Raw genomic sequence first — 14750 nt, 5'->3', positions numbered from 1 at the left:
TGGGAGACCCCCTTGCTGAGGCCAGGCTTTCCTGAATGCCTGCCAACTGCTGCTCTCCCTCTATAGATCTCCCATCACCAGGAGCACACTTTCTAGGCTCCATGCTGTGGTGGGCTCCCTGGAGAGCCCTCCGTTTTAAGGAGCACTCCTTCTAGGCACCCTTCTCTGAGAGAACACCTGCTCATCAGCCCTCCTGGGAATGCCACTCAGGAGATTCCTGTCTCCTTGCAGTGCCTCTCCTAAGTGAGCTTGGATAAACTCTATTAGGTACAGATGCTCATTTACTAATTAATCATTAATCGGTTACCTAGGGCAGCCAGTTACTTCCAGGTGGGCCTTCATAAGGCAGTCACTGGCAGATTGGGCCTTGACTCCCCATAAAGGGGCCAGTTGCCCTGTGATACTACCCGTTCACTGACTGAGGCAGAGTCACAATGGGGCATTCATTTGTTTTATCAAATTGATAGCATTCCTCTTGATGCCGTGTGTGAAATTCTGTTGTGATGAAATATGCTGTATGTACTGGAGAAGCTGGAGGCATTTTCCCCTTGTCTGCAGGAAGAGGCAGACTGGAGTTTGACAGTGCCACACAGCTCAGATACCACAGTGATGAGTGCGGCATAAACATCTAGATACATAGAAACTATAACTGTGGCGGCTCTGCTGTGGGTCCATCACAAAAGAAAGCATCCTGTGAGGTGCTGAATCCCACTTTCAATGTACTGAGCAATCCTAAATTTCCTTGACTCTCAGGGTTTGGGACCTTTTGGTCAGAGCAACCTTACAGCTTCTAACACACAGTATCAAGAGGAGGTTTCTATTGGCCCTGGAGGGGCTGGCTTTATCCTTAGCATGAGGTTACTGAGAGCTGGGATTCAGTGTTGTGAATCCAATGCTCAGCAGACCTTGGTCATGTGCTGCTGTACGATCACGTTTATACAGAGTGAGCGCATGCAAATAAGGGAAGGGAGATAGGAGGGGGAGAGAGAGAGCAGGAGGAACAAATGATAAAGGAATTCAAGACTTTGAGTTGAGTCTTAGGCATGTAGCTGGAGGTGTGTGGCAAAGACATTGTTGGCCACCAGAACTCTGCTAAAGCCAGGATTTAGTAAAGCCAAACAGACTAGCAGAGGGACAGACTATTTTCTGACCTCTGTGAGAGGAAGAGCAGGTGTCAGGAATGGGATGGGGATTTTTGTGAACACAGTGAACATCCAAGGTTTAGGTCAGAGTTCTCTAGGTTTTGAGGTCTTTGGACAGGGCAGTAGTGGATGATGTATCCCTAGGTAACTTCTGATCTTTTTGATATCCATGTGGCAGTGGGAGCACCAGAGAGCTCCAGGTCTAGTGCAGTTTCTCTCTCTCTCTTTCTCTCTCTCTCTCTCCCAGCACTCAGTTCCAAACACTTTTGTCTTTATGGGTGGTTATTTTAATTTCCTTCATTTCAAACCACCTTAAAGCCCGAGGAAACCCTTCCGCAGCCCACCCCTCACCAGTACCAGGCCAGTTTGTGGAACTGTTTCTCCTGCCTTACACCAGGGTAAAGTTGACTCAAGGAACTCCTCAGATTAAAAGGATCGCACATGTCCTCCCATTCCATGTGAAATGACTTTTTACCCCTAACCCCAAATGCCTGTAACAGCTGAAGGAGAGAAAAGTCCTAAGGGAAGTCCTGTGTGGGTGGATGGCCAGAAGCAGACATATCAGTGAGTGGAAGAGGAGGGGTGGGTGGGCCAGTGCTGTGGGAAGAGGAGGAAGATTGGTGTGGGATGTACTGGTGCAGACACACTAAAGCTTGTTTTATCTGCTGTGTCATTTAGTTTCTAATTTGTTAATTGTTTGACATCAGTTTGCAACATTAGGTGAACACAATTCTTGTATTAGCTGGGCTGAGAATGCGCAGGGGATGGAGGCAGAGATCTATTTTATGGAGAATAAGGTGCTTCTCTATTCTGATGAGAAAGCACCTTTCTCAGCCTTCAGGCTTTTGTAAAAATAAAACCCTAGCATTAGAGGAGAGCAGGGAATGTGCATTGTATTCAGATTAGCCAAATTCTCTGACTGCAGTAAAAATGCCACCAGCTCAGAGAGGTGCAACCCATTATTATTGTCACCCAGAAAGCTCTTTGCATTTCTTTCCTCCCACCTACACCCAATAAGAAAGATAATGGAGTCAGCAGGTGACAATGAGGTGGTGGGATTCATCTCTTTGTCCTTTTAGCTTAGACAATACTTCCTCTGACTTAATTCTCTTGATTGGGCATTTCTTGTGTAATAAATACACACTAATCAAATGAAAGCCTGCAGGCTTATGTGACACCAACATCGATTTAGAACTGAAATAAGGGGCATTGAGATATGGATTTTAATCTTTTGATATTAACTGGTTAAGGCACTGGCATAGGCATACCAAGAGTCCATTGTTCCAGATGGAAACAGTAATCCTGTTCTAGCTGTTCTCCTTCCCAGGGCTGCACCCAGTATCCATTCCAGTGGGCATAGAAATCCAGTTCCAGTTCTTCTCCTCCCTGGGATTGCACCCAGAGTCTTTTCCTGTTTTGGTTTGCTCATGGCCTGTTGATTGGCCCTGGGACAAGGGCTGAATTACCTTCATGTATGCTGCTTGCAAAAGGCAGTGCACCTGCTGTTGGTTATGCTGATGTTAAACATAGGGCTACAGCTTCTGCTTTATTATCTTGCAACATTTCCGAAAAGCAGTTTAATGACAATGCACATCTGCCCATTATGTATGCAATAAACTGAAATGCTGTAAAATTACAGGTAATAAGAAGTGCAACAAAATCATTTACTACGTGGAGTGAGTACTGCAGTCCTCGCTCTGCTTCCAGCACAGCTAGAAGGAGAGATGGAGAGATTTTTTTTTTCAGTGCTGGTTGAATCACCACATGTTTGGAGGTTTGTTTGGGGCAAAACTTTTTCCCATCAGATTTCTGTTACTGCCGGCTTCCAGAGATGCTGGAGATATCATGAGAACAATTTTTTTAGTGCTTTTAATCTCATCTGGAGTCTGGATGCGCAAAGATATCAGGAAAGTTGAAATAACAGTGGGGGGGAACAGGGGAGGGAGAAGGGGACGTGACAGAATCATAGAAGTCAGAGATTGAAAAGTCTTAGCTAGAGCCCGTCCAATCTTGCCAGTGCTAATGTAGGGTTGGTCCCGAAAGCATGTCTTAACTAAACTTCTCCAAGTGTGATAAAAAGGTTCAGTTTGAGTGTGAGGAGAAGATTGGGATTAGTTCTCTTCACCCACACTGGTTTGTCCATCCCTAATAGTTAAAGTTCCAATTAAGGGTCCTTGACTTTTGCAAGGGCAGTTGGGTGAGGGGGATTTCATTTGCCTTGCCTTGTTACGCTCACCATTTCTCTCCCCCATCTTCTTGACTCTGTGTGTAATACACTAGTTTAGTATATGTGATTGTGTATCCCTCTAGTGGCAGGCCCTAGAAACCGGTAATATCTTGCTACTTACCGCAAAGGGAGTTCTTTAGCTTAAGTGGTAGATTTTGGTGCATAGGGTCCTGTATTCTATCCCCGCAGATGACTGTGGTGCCTGTCTGTATGTAGCCATAGCTTGTTACTCATTTAATGGTTTCCTGTCTTCTATATACAGTTTGAGGCTGTCCTCTTCACTTTCGAAGCTTCTCTCTAACTCAGTTCCTACTTGTATTTCAGCCTTCAACTCCTTACTTTTCATCCCACTCTTTACACTCTGCCCAAGTCCTACTCCTGTCTGCTACCTTTGACTCTTTTATCCATTCCTGACTCCTTGCCATCTTCCATGCTACCTGTGACAGCTTCCCCGTTAACATATAAACAGCTCCCTAGCTCATCTGCCTCTCTCTGATGTTCTGCATCCAGCTCCTGAAAGGACAGGTCAGCCAACATGTGACTTTTGAAGGGAATGGAAGCAAAATGGGGAAATTTAGGCTAGTGGAATTCCCAGGGCTCCGTAATCACACTGAGGTTACACACAGACACGCATGCGTGCACAAGAAATGGTATGAGTCTGTAGACTGCATAGATCCATGTATCCAGCCAAAAGCTTCTCAGATTGTCTGCTGTTTCCAAGACAAGACAATGCAATTGTGGTCTGCAACCCCTTTGATGTCCCTCCCTGTGAAAAGAGTGTGTATAGCTAATTCCCATGGCTGGACTGATTATATATTTATGGGGGACATCATTTCATTATCGTTAGGATCCTGAACTTTCAGAACTAGGTGTCTCATTGATGTGGCTATCCCCAACAGCATCTGTTGAGAAAATCCGAGACTGTATGAAACTCAAATGAATCTCCCTCCTATGTTTTACTAGAGAAAGTTTGACATGGTACGATTTCTCTCTCTCTACTCTTGGTTCTCTCATCTCCTTCCCTGTCACAGCTTGGTATTTTAAGAGTGATCTTTTATACAGCTGAATTCCTGTCTTGAGCACCAGATGGGCAAAATCTTTATGTTTATCTCAGCTGGATGTGTTAATCTGCACTGCACAGAAGAAAATAATACCTTCCATGTTTCCCCATGTTTCTCCAAGCCTCTCTCAGGAAGGCCTTGTTTCTGGGCATGATATTGCTCAGTGGATAATGTCTAGTCATCATGAAAGTCTTTTCAATCCAAATATCCATCCAGGGGCTGCCTGCCTCTGAGTACATGACTGCCACCAGTTTCCCCTATTATGGATTTCTAGTACATGGAACTGGATAATCCCAGACTGCATCAGACCTGCACTACTGTCAGCTCCTTACCAAGGAAAATGAGAGAGGAAGGGAGTATCTACATGAGGTCAGGGAGAGAGAGAGCAGGGACTGGTGCTTTCGGATGTCTTCCTCATTTTTCCTTACAAGTCTGTGTTGCTTTTGACACAACAGTGCAATACAGTATTTATTTACTTACTGATTTATAAATGGCATCCAAGACCTATGCACCTGAATGCTTCTCATTAATAAAAAGCTCACAAAATGTAGATCTAAAAAGACCATATAAAATTCACCATATTCTGCCACTCAAATGGCCGGGAGGTCAATGAGGAGCTTAATTTAGCAGATATGTCTTTGTCCTGAAGCACATTGCACCTGGGTTCTGGTGGGACCTCAGGAGGGAATATGTACCAGTGGTGTGAGCTGTCTGCTGAGAACACCCTGCTGTTGGTCACAAAGACATTAGCACTAGACACCACAAGAGACGGTGACCTATTGCTCACAACTCCCATAGTGGGACAACTCTTTCATAACTGGGCCCCAAGCTATGTACGGCTTTATAGATTATAACCAACTCCTTGACTGGCATTGGAAGTGAGTGTGTGTAACTGATGTGTTATGGGCTCATAATTGCTCACCTCACATAAGAGCCATTCAACACTAGCTGAAGAATAACATATCATGACAACCTGTCTTTGTGGTTACTAAGACTTCGGTTAATTGTGGTGATAGAGGTGCCTGAGACAGTTGAAAGTTCCCATGAACAGTGTGGGTGGAAGCGGATGAGCAAATCCGCATTGTTAGCAGAAAGGATCCAGCGTTCGGTGTATGGAAGCCTGCAGGGATGTGTGATCCAGGGTGGGGTTGGTTACTCTGAACGTGGAACATCTCTGTTTTGTTCTGCCGTATGCCCGAGGGCACCCTTATGGAGCCTGGCACGAGAGATTCCCCTCTCTATAGGATGTTTGGGGTCTTACCTCACTTGATGGCTGGTCCCTATTCCGGTTGCTGCATGCCCCTTTCCTTCTCTTGCACTGGAGTCAGGCCAGATGCAGTTTCTGCTGAGGCAAGGAGCTGTCCCTGGTGTTGATGAAGTGGAATGGCTTGATGGAGAAATGGCTGTGAAAAGGTGGATTCATTTGTCATGAAAATTATTTCCAATGTTTGAAATAACCACATTGGCCTTGGAGATGTTATCTGTGAAATGAGCTCTCTCTGTTTCGGGTTCACCCAATCCAGGCCTTTGAACTGACAGATAGGCACCGGCCCAACACGCATTCTGTGCAATCTTTTTTCTTTTCTATTCATCTCTGAGGAAGAGAAATGATTTGGCATTAATGACTCTCCCTTAATTGACTCTCTTTCCCCATATGGTGATAGGCAGTCACCTCTGAGACATTTTGATTGATGGGCCGAGGCTAGTATCTGATATGGAAAGTGGATGCAAAAGCACAGCCACTGCCATTTGCTTGGAAAGGTCATGCTTGCTGAGGTATAGTGGCTTCCTCAAACTTGCTTGGTTTGGCTTCCTTCTCCTCTTGTACAGCGTTCAGCGACAAATCATGTCGTGTATGTGTAGGGTCTAAACCAGGTGACTGGAACCTGACTGGAAATTTCAGGACACTGAATCCCCCACTTTCAGGTAAATGGAGTCCAATGTGTTCTTCTTTCAAGGGGAGGAATGGATAGGAAGCAGTCCCACCCCTCATGGTAAAGGATATTTATTTTAATCTTGTTTACTACAATCCTCGTTTCTTTGTCATATAACCCAGACAGGGAAGTTGGGCCTGGGAGGGGAGGTGCCCACAAGACCTGTATCTTAAGAAGTGGTCTCTCATGTGAACAAGTTTCAGAGCCACTGTTTGCTATAATAGCAAATAATAGTGTAATAGTCGGTGGTGTACATGTGAATAAGTGAAACCTGAAAGCCTGGAGAAATCTGTCATGTTAACACAAAGGTCACTCTGATGAAAGAGACACAACACCAGGGAGGATGCCTGAGTAAAGATTGATTATAAGTGCTGCTAGCTTCACAGTGCTTCCTCTTTTTATGTCAAGCAAGTGTTCACTTTCTGAAGCGCTGACCTTTAAGTGCAGGACCTCTTGGGGTCTTGCTAGATCGAGCCACTGGCTTCATTTAGCATGTTGTTTTGAGTGACTGTGGTGTTCTTTTGCCCCTGAAGAAGGAGGAAACATAGTCCCTCCTAGCGCAATGTCACTGAAGAAAGCAGAGGGATCAAAGGGTATTGCCATTGCCAGTCACATGATAGCATTTTGAGTTCAGTATTCAGATGGAGCTGTAGTGCAATTATATAGACTTTGAAATCCATTGATCCCAGCACCTGCAGATCCTATTTCAAACAGGTGACACAAAGAAAAAACATTGATTAAGAGAGTGAATTTGTATTCAGAACCTTTTATTGGATGGTTTTAAATGGAGAATGCAGTTCAGCCCTATTGATGCTCCCCAAGTGTGGCTGACAGGTGTGTTAGATTGACTGGAAGTTCTCTGTTTATTCCCTGAGTTAAACAGTACACAGGTATGGCTCGCCTCTACTGTGCCTTGTCTGTAACTGAGAGGGATCCCACGTCCAAGGAGCAGAGAGGAGATCAGTCGTCAAAGCTGACAGTCTGTAGTCTGACTTTTCAGACAGCCCACGAGGGAAACAATTAATGTCATTTCCACTGGTGCAGTCTTTTGTTAAGTTGACTCTTCTTTCATTGGAACCTGGGCCAGTATACCTTTAACACCTTTCACATGGGGCAGGGAGCTTAGGCATTCAGATGACTTTTGCGTGTTATTCGTGATCTAAACATCAGGTGACCATATAGTCAGAATTTTAAAAGGACACTTTTGTGCCAACATTTTCTTAGTGTTGCAAAATATACTTTGTGCATTCTGACTCTGGCAGGAGCAGAAGAGCAGAACAAAGAAGGGAGGATCTCTGCTTGTTTCCCCTCACACATCTGCCCTCACTTCCTTCCTCTCTGTTGCTCTGGTGACCATAGAGAGGAGGGAAACAAATGACAGAAGAAGTGTAAGGCATCTCCCTTCCTGTGATGGGGTGTATAGACCCCACACAGCAACAGACTCTAAGGGGTTAATGAGGAGAGCAGTCACTCCCCCAACTGCGGCCAAATGCCTGGTTAGCAACAGCTGGGATAAAAAGCTGCAACGCAGACAGAGCAGGGTGGCTGCTAGAGAGACTAGGAGCTATCAGAGAGACGTTCTACAGCATCACACAGGGGAAAGCTGACCAGAAAGATCAACTTCCAGACAGAAGGAGCCAGGAAAGGGTGCTGTGCAGATGATGCCTGCAAAGGCTGGAGGTAGGAAGCAGCCCAGGGAGGCAGCAGGGGTCCTAAACAAACAGTTGTTGACTGCCTACCATAGGGTTCCTGGGCTGGGATCCAGAGGAGAGGGTGGGCTTGGGTCCCCCTATCAACCACTGGAGGGAAGGGGGCAGGGACTGCTAAAGCCCCAGATTCATGCCGGCAGCCCTAACATAAGACTATTGGATGTCATTTCTGTTCTATTTCTTTGCTCCTTCCCTGATGAAGAAGGGAGAGAGGGATATTGGGCCCCAGGACTAGCAGTTGGAGGCCCGTCACAGAGACCTTAGGCTCTTGGGGTGAGACTCCTTATTCCCCTTAAAAGGGAGGGTGTTACCCACACACACTAGGGCACCCCACCTTTACCCTAATCCGTAGGGCTCAAGACATAAGCTGGTTAATGCACCCTGGCCCTTCCCAATCTGTAGGGTTCCAGGGGAAAGGCACCTACCCTTACCCAGTTCACATGCTAGGGCTCAGGGCCACCCATACCCAATTCATTGGGCCCAGGGAGTAACCTACTTAATTTAAGTACCCACCCTTTTCCAATTCGTAGGGCTCCACGTGTAATCTTCTGTGGGCTTGCGGGGTCTTTTGGTAGTGAAGGAGCTTTACAGAGTAATAGCCTTATTCTCTATTTATTAACAATTACCAAAACTGATAACAAGGGGCTCAAATGACCCAGTTGGAGGGCAGGTGCGATAAAGAGAGCCACATGCTATAGGCCACATTTTGGAACTGATACTGAAAGGGAAACAAAGACAAGGTTGCCCTTATTAAACACTTGGCCTCAAGAAGGTGCATTAAAAGGTAAGAGACCTGCACACACTCCAAGGGGCTAATGAAGGGGCTTTGCACAGAGTAGTGTGGGTCATCAATTCATAGAACTCCTACTGCGTTGTTGTCACCTGACCCACAATGTTAAGCTTTGGCCTTGAACAGCTGTTGGTGCTAAACATATGCTCGCTTCATCATAAGAAGGGGGGGGCAGTCTAGAAAATACCTTGAAAAAATATTTTATAGTTATACAAACCTGAATACTTTGAAATGAAAAACAGGACATTTTAGAGGGCCTGAAAAGGCCCTGGGGTACTGGGACATCATATGTAAAACCAGGACCCTCCCACATAAACTGGAACATACAGCCTCTTTATTTAGAGGTAGGAGCCTGGTAACCCTTTCCCCGGCAATGCAATATCCATTCTCCTGCTGCTGTTTTCAGTCTTGTGACTATCCATCTCTTTGGAGAATAAAGTTTTCTCCCTGTTGTGTTCCAGTTCTTGGATGCTATTCAATCAGCAGAATGCAACTTCGTTTGCACTAACCACTCCTCTTCTCCAACTGAGTGAGTTGCTCAAGTTTACTATTGGGTGTTCAGATTCTTGCATACCTTTTGCTCTGCTGACTGACCACAGTCAGAAGGGAGTGCTTATTCTTTGCTACCCAATGTGGTTTTGGGGGGGGGGGTGGTTATAAAGCATAGGAAGCCAAGGGACATTCATTCAAACAGATTGCCACACACTGATGCACAGCAAAAAGCTAAAACTTTTACATGGAGACTCCAGCTCTGACTGTGCTACAAGGTATTACATTCAATCATCTTCTAGGAGCTGCAGAGAATGCACTAAACACAACCCAGTAAAGACCTGACAGAGTATGGGGATGACAGGTGTGGTGAGGGAGGTAGGGCTCTGGAAAGTGACTGGGAGAAACCCATTTCCAGATTAATTTTAGAAATCCAGATGCAGCCATAAATGCTAGCTGCGTTTTTAGTAACAGTGAGTTTTATGTTTATGTAGAGCAGTATTCACCCACTGAGGCATTGGACATTACAAGGCAGATAAGTACTTAATGGCTGATGGCTTGTTATTCGTCAGTCCAGGGGTGGGCTGTGGAGACCCTATTCAGAATTGGACAGGGTAAAGGGTTACATCTCTTCCTTTGACCTGAGGAAGGAGCACAGTTACTTACCCTGCTCTGAAGTCCATTCTCAGTCTCCTGATCCATTAATTTCCTCTTGTCCTGTTCTTCTCCCACAGCACCAATTAAATCCCACTTCTCCTTTTGCAGAAGAACAGGTTGTGTCATAGAATGGTCCCTGGGATGTGACAAAAGAGGAGGAAGAAAGGATGACAGAGCTCTGTCAAATCAATAGTTATTGTCTTTTTTGTATGCAGTGTTGTTGTAGCCATCTTGATCCCAGGATATTAGAGAGATGAGATGGGTGAGGTAATATCTTTTATTGGACCAACTTCTCTGGGTAAGAGAAACAAGCTTTCAAGCTTACACAGGTTTGCCAGATCTGAAAAAGCGTTACACAGAGGTAGCTTCAGGTCTGAGAAATCTGCGTAAGATCGAAAGTTTGTCTCTCACCAACAGAAGTTGGTCCAATAAAAGATATTACCTCACCCACCTTGTCTCTCTGTTATCTTACACCAGGCAACTGTTTCAGGTAAAGTGATCGGGCAAAAGAAAAAGATGCAGAATGAGGAGACATATGAGGCAATAGAAGAGACTTATTGCTCCTTGTTTTACTGCCTCAGTTTGTTTTCTTCTCTTCATTTTTTGTTTGTTTAAAGCCAAAGGCACTGGGCTCTTAAATCCACAACAAAAACCCACAACCAGCCATATCAGGAAAGTAATGGAGCTGGCAGACAGACGGAGTTGTGTCAAAATAAATAAATAAAAGCAGAAAAGTGCCAGGTGGAATTGGTATTGACTGTGCAGAGCGTGCAGTGCTAATGGACCTGCAGAAGAAACAAGAACATTGCAGCCATAAAGCTAAAGCCCTGTTGGACTGTGAATACAGATGAGAGTTTAGAAGATGCTGCTGTGGTGAGACAGATTTCACACAGTCTCCTGAGCTAACTTGGATATAAAAGCAGAGTGACAGCATGTAGATTAGTAATCAGCTTCTTCATTTGGTGATCTCCCTCACCTTGATTTACACAGCTGGTATTTCTCTTCGTGGCTGGTAGCTTTTCACTAAGCGCCTCTATCCAGCCTCTCTCACTGTTCAATTGTGTGAGACACCACAAAAGTTCACAACTGTGACCTCTTCCCCTGTTTTTGTATTGGCTGCAATTCATTCCCGGCCATTGCTGCTGGCTCGGAGTCCCAAGTGGAAAGTTTGCCAGGAGGAGAGATTTGAAAGCAGCTGTATCTTCCCTTCCACTGCGGGCCAGCTTTCCTCAGAAAGAGTGGTGTTCTCATCAGGGAGAGGTTATGGCCCGGGTGGCCTGGGGGCTCATCACCACTGTGGTCTTTAGTATCAAAGCCCCCCTGAAACAATGGCTCATAAGCAAGGATACATAAGAAGCAATGTGTCCCACATCACATCTAACCACCTTTGACTGCCCTAACCTAGTGGCGCTAGGTAACCTCCCTTTTGCAGCTGGATGAATTGGAGGTGTGAGATTGAGCAAGACTCCTGCCTTTCAGTATTGTAGTCAAGTGTCTTAACCACTCAGCCACCATAGCTATTTATTAGCAGACTCCTCCGAAAACCCAGCCAGAATCTACAGCTGTCCTCCCCCAGCAGAAATCTGCCTTCCCCCTGTGGGGGGGAAATCTGTGGAGCCCTGGGGTCAGGTAGTGCAGAGAGTTATAATTAGGCTTGGCAGAATTAGACTTTTTTATAATTTCCACAGATAATATCAATGTTTACTTTTAAGCAGGTTTTTTATCTAGTTTTAATTTTCACAGTTATATGAAATTATGAGGGAGTCAGATAATTATTTAATGACAGACAGATTTAAAAAATCAAAGCTTTATAAACAGTTAGAACACAAACTGGCAACATCACATATCAAAATGTACAAAGTAAATATCTTTAAATCAACAAATCACATCTGTTTTTACTATTCATTTATTAGTCCATTGTAACAAGCCTAATTCCAAAATATATATCACTGGATTTTTGACTCTACTATATTCTCAATCAGCATCTTTCTTATTTTGCCTATCTGTAAATTTTGATTATTATCAATGGAAATATTTTTGTTGGTTTGTGTGTGTGTGGTGAAATCGACATTTACCGATAAAAATATAATTCTTCCAAGTCTAGCTATAATTTACCTGTAACAGGTAATTCTGCACCAGTTTGGGTGTAGTCATCTGGTGACGTTCTGGTTTTTTCCTGCTCTAGATCACTTGCTTTTGTCTTTGGGTCTCTCACCTGATGGCCACTCCCTAAAGATATGGGAGTGGGAGAAGAACCATTCCTGATGCAGTTGTGTTTGTGATTGTAATGAACAATTGATGCAGGAGATTAGGGGAGAGGCTCCATGGAGCATGCTTTTGGCTGATGCCATTATGTTGTGTTGTGATGATAGATATAACCTGGAAAGGGACCTGGAACCATGGAGGGCTGCATTAGACGAAAATGACTTACAAATTGGCCAAGAGAAGAATGCGATGTTTCTTTGAGAGGGACAAGGAGAAACCAGTAAAACAAGATGATATAGAGTTAGTCTGTACAACAATCTAAATCCTCAGATCAGTGTTAAACTGTGATGGGAATCTGGATGTGGATGTTAGGAGCCATATAAAGAGTGCTTGGTATAAATGGAGGGAGTTCAGAGAGTTCTCTGATAAAAATATGCCAAGTAAACTAAAGAGCAAAGTGTATAAGATTCTGATTAGGCCAGCGATGATGTATGGGTTGGAATGCTGGCCAAAGAAGAAGAGAGAAGAATAAGCTACTACATGCTGCTGAAATGAGAATGTTCATGTGGACATCGGGTAAGACTGGAGCTACAAAGTGAAACAGCTATGATGCAGGTAGCTCCCATCATGGAAAAGCTGAGGGAGTATCGACTAAGACAACTGGGTCATGTGAAATGATGACAAGATGTGGGATATGTTGACCAGAGGGTACAAGAGCTCCTAGTCACAGGCAAAAGACGTCTAGGAAGACCTAGAGAAACCTCATTCGAGATGCTAAAAGAGCATATGAAGAAGGTTGGTGTCAGCTTGGAAGGCACGTTTTGTCAAGAACAACTGGAGATGAAGAACAAGAGGAGTTGACTCCTATTGATGGGACGAGGTAAAGAAGAAGAAGCCACACAGTCAGACAGTCATTCTGGGCTACAACTCTCCCGAGACAGCTCCTCTCTCTTACTGCTGCATGGCACTGATCTGGCCCTCATTTCCCCAACTGCCTAGCTAGCATGAGAGGACATCACCATTTACTAATATCTGCATGGTGTTATGCTCACCTTTAATCATTCCTTGTCTTTCGTATTAAGAATATCTGTGAGTAATGAGCAAATGAACATCTAGGCTGCATATCAGGAAACCTTTCCTGACCGTGAAATAAGTTGGACTGTAGACTGTACGGAAGTGGTGGAAGCACCATAGCTGGTGTCATCAGAAACTCTATTGGACAGACCCCTGGAGAACTGACCACAGGCAACCATTCTGGAGGAGCAGGGGTAGGTTAGTTCTGACCTAATAGGTATGTCTATATGATTTTCTCTTCTACATTCCTCTTAATTCTTCCCTACCCAGGCCCTGTCCCATGCCCCTATTAGATCTGGCAGCAAAAGCAGGACTACAAGGGAATGGGATTTTCATACATAAGTGCTGTGCAACAGGACTTCTCAAAAGAACATTTATCCTGCAGGGACAAACAGTGCACCAGGGGTGCCTTAGGAGTGCCAGAGTGGGGGCAATTGTTGGACTTTGGTTGTCAGAACTTGGAGGAGCCTCTTGTTAGTAAGGCTTGAAGACATCTGTACCAGGGCTATTTTAACCTCTTAGACCAGGAGATGGTTTTAGGATATTTGGGTTCTCCTCTGAACTCTCAACCACCTCTGACAAGTCACATTAGTTCTCTGTGCTTCAACTTTCCTATCTGTAAAATGGGGATAATGACACATCCCTACATCACAGAAGGATTGTGAGATCAAACTAATATTTGTGAAGTGCTTTGAAATCCTTGGATGGAGTGCTAGAGTCTGGAAAAGTGTTCTTCTTTAACTTTTATTCCTCAGTTTCTTACTTCCTGTATCTTTGTCCTGAGAACTGAGATATCAGCTGTGTGATGAATTGGCACACACTGTATTGTGTATGTGAACTAAGAAGTCACAAAGTGTCCCCTATCTTTTTATGATGCTCTGCCTGAGTGACCATATTTGTGTGGGAAATATGTATCAGATTCTATCCAACAGGGAGGAAACAGCAAATTAAATTGCAGAGGAAAATGCTTTCTCTGTGTCTGACCTAAGACTGTGAAATGAACTCCCACAGGAACTAAAAGACCACCACAAAGCTCACCACCTTTCACTTTAATTGCAAGGCTCATTTTTTTAACCTTGCTTTCTCTGACAGAAACATAGCAACATATGTGTGTATATCTATATTTATATCTCATACAAAAAATCCAAAACAAAACACTCCATTGCACATGTTCTCCTACTTGGGAGAGGATGAGAGGTCAAACATGACAAATATTAATCACGTTGCTAATGCACTTCTGGCAGGTGCTCAGATATTATAGTGATGAGCGCAGTATAAGAACTTACATAGACTAGACTAAGCCACAGAATCATCTCCTGCGTGACTGGCCCCTGTGAAGGACCTTGCTGAGGCCCCATAACTCATAATAATACTTAGCACTTCTCCTTTTCATTTAGCTTTCCCAACATTAACTGAATAATCATCAAGTCTAGAAGGAATCGGTAGCAGAGCTGGGATTCGA

At 44.4% G+C, this 14750-nt stretch overlaps 1 protein-coding gene and 1 long non-coding RNA gene across 12 annotated transcripts in view; both read left to right on the top strand.

Moving 5' to 3' along the window:
- The window catches only part of NRXN3 (neurexin 3), a 1218301-nt gene that overhangs the window by 363548 nt on the left and 840003 nt on the right, over window positions 1-14750 (top strand). The gene's annotated exons all lie outside the window — the stretch shown is intronic.
- On the top strand, window positions 7915-11057 carry LOC137142949 (uncharacterized). Its single transcript, XR_010917058.1, has 2 exons — window positions 7915-8044; window positions 10627-11057. It is a non-coding gene; the product is annotated as an uncharacterized lncRNA (long non-coding RNA).

This window comes from Emydura macquarii, unplaced genomic scaffold (assembly GCF_026122565.2).
Source record: "Emydura macquarii macquarii isolate MOO-44397 ecotype Brisbane River unplaced genomic scaffold, CSIRO-AGI_Emac_v2 contig_374, whole genome shotgun sequence".
NCBI lineage: Eukaryota > Metazoa > Chordata > Testudines > Chelidae > Emydura > Emydura macquarii.
The sequence above is the reverse complement of the archived record's forward strand: the minus strand, read 5'-3'. Positions and strand labels throughout refer to the sequence as shown.